Raw genomic sequence first — 2,777 nt, 5'->3', positions numbered from 1 at the left:
TGTTGCTTCAGGCTTCTTTTTTTTTTTTTAATAACAGTAGCTCTTTCTGATTTTTTTGTTTTGAAGTGAGCATGCTACAGAACTGCAGTCTGAGTTGTTCCAGAGAGTTTTCCAGTGGTTTTGGACAGTCTAACCAGAAAGGTACCTTGCCACTGAAAAAAATAATGTAAGGGAACCAAAGAGGAGTGGGGTCAGCTGAGGTGTAAAAACTTTCCCTGACTTTTTACATTGCATGGCATCGAAGAATCCTCCAAGCCAACTTTTCTCTGGAAAACACATTGTTCAAAAAAAAAGAGTCATGCCCTTATAAGGCATGTGACCCATATATATGTGTGCTTTCTAGTGTGGATTCCTCTGAGTGACATGCCTCCCTCACGTGATCATACCATATAGGCTGGACTTCATGTTTTAGGTCTGACTGTACCTTATACTCCACCTGATCAAACTGGACCTCCTTTGGAGGCTTTTCAATCACATCATGCCTCATTTAAGGTTCAGCAAGATACATAAGAGCATGCCTTACCAGCTTGGAGTAATCCTATTAGTCTCAGTGGGCTTGCTCATACACTCCAAGCTGGAAGGCACTTTGCTAAATGAAGACCTTTGTAATGAACACAGCATGAGGAAAATGCAACTTCTGTTCCTTTTGATTCCTTAGAAAACTCAATCTGATGCTGAGAAAAGGTTTGATCAGGCAAAATTTCCAGAACCATTAGGAAAAATTTTAATTAATAAACACGCTCACCAGTAGGAGTCATTGCTTAGGAAATGTTGGTGATGATAGCACTCACTGAAAAGAGAAAGTTCTAAATATTCTGTCAAAATTAAAATTCTATTGGTACTTGCAGTTGCTATACAAGAAAGAATAGAGAAGCAATAAGATACTTAAAGGCAGGATTTCTACTGATGTCAATAGGAAAACTCCTGTCTGCTTCACAGCAGTCTGGTCTTGCCTTCTTTTCTATATCTAGCAAAGGAAGTGAGGGTGATGTCCTGAAGGCTGCTGTTTGAGAAGTGCAATGTACATAGTCTTTTTCAAGTCAGTACCTATGTTTTGCTGTGAAAAGAACAGCAGGGCCCATGATCTTTGAATTGTGCACAACACAGGTTTAGCTTCCTAAGCTCCTACCTTATCTCAAACCAGACTGTGTTGTTCTGGGCAATGTCACCAAACTGGAATCACAACAATGTAATTCTGCTCAGGTCTTCTAGGTTTTAAGTATGATTGTTATAACCAGGTTGTTAGGGAATGGGAAGAAGACAAGGGATAAAGCAGACATGCTCAGAATTCAATGGGGATTATGGCAAAAGCTGTGGAATGAAGTAACAAACAGATCCTGTTCTTTCTGTACACCTCTCATTATAAAAGCAGCATCACCTCCCACAACCAGAAAATAAGTGAACTGCCTGCTTTCCTGAGGGCAGCTGGTGCTTTCAGGAGCTGAAATAAGCTCAAGCCTTATTTCAGAAAGTATTAAGGGAAAATGCTTATTTGGATGAAAGAAAAAAAATTCCTGATATATTTCCTGATGGATAGGAGAACTTTAAAAATTATATGAAAGCAGGAATAAAATATGCTTGCTTCAAGTCACAGGAGAATTATAACTATGGCCCTATCACTGCTCTGTTGCTTTCACAAACTGCCCTGCCTTCTGGCTATGCTGGGGGGGGGGTTGTCTTTTGACCATGAGAGAGCTCAGCAAGTGGAGACAAGGATCAAAAGTTATCCTGCCTGTCAACCCACCACAAACAAACCTGCCACTCTAGAACTTGTGTGTGAGGCTCTAGAGAAGGGGAGCTTGGCCACGTCGTAGTTGCTGGCTGGCTGCATGCCTTGACAACGTACCAGAGCTTCCTATTTCAGCCATATGCAGCAGTGGGTTTTGCAAAGGAAAGGGACTGAGAGGCTGCTGGCTGTTGGGTGCTTTGGAACTTGTCTGTAGGTATCTGAGAATGCAGCTTCTGAAAAACCTTGTCTTCTGTATGCAGTTAACATATGAGTCTGGCTCTCAGCTCCATGATATGATGATCCAAGGCAGATGCTTTACAGGATTGCCTGTAAGCTGATGTTTACAAAAGTAAATCACAGAGCACTTTTTTCACTACCTGTGACTGAAAAGATATTGATTTATTACATCTCAAAGTACTGTTAGTCACAATATCTTTAAAATCTTAGCTCTGATTTGATAGACAACTCCTTATCTTGGGCAAAAACATTCAGTGTTAATTAGAATACTGATTTTGTAAATAAAGGTCAGAACTCTTAGTGCTTTACATAGGCCATAAGAAAACTTAATCTCAGGGTTAAAAACAGTGTTTTGTTAAACAGAGAGGAAGCATTTCCAGCTGAAGTCTCTAAAATGTAAATGAGCCCATTTTATCCCTCGATTTTTCACAAACCTTTCATCACATTGCTACTACAGAAGACAAATAAAGATTCTTAGTATTGCTTCAAAAGAGACCATGTATTTATTGAAATCAGCCTAGAGCTCGGTTTGGTCACACTGTTTTGTGCAATTTGTAGCATTAGTTTTGATATAGATTCAATACAAATCATAAAATGATAGACTGGTTTGGGTTGGAAGGGGCTTAGAGACTGTTTAGTTCCAGCTCCCCTGCCATGGGCAGGGACACCTTTCGGTAGACAAGGTTGCTCAAAACCCCATCCAACCTGGCCTTGAACACTTCTAGGAATGGGGCATCCAGAGCTTCTCTGGGCAACCTGTTGCAGGGACTCACCACCCTTAGAGTAAATATTTTTTTCAAATGGCAGCAAA

This window comes from Empidonax traillii, unplaced genomic scaffold, assembly GCF_003031625.1.
Source record: "Empidonax traillii isolate 1590-97213 ecotype Southwest subspecies unplaced genomic scaffold, ASM303162v1 scaffold1338:size136942, whole genome shotgun sequence".
In the NCBI taxonomy this organism is placed as follows: Eukaryota; Metazoa; Chordata; class Aves; order Passeriformes; family Tyrannidae; genus Empidonax; species Empidonax traillii.
This window is presented reverse-complemented; position numbering follows the sequence as displayed.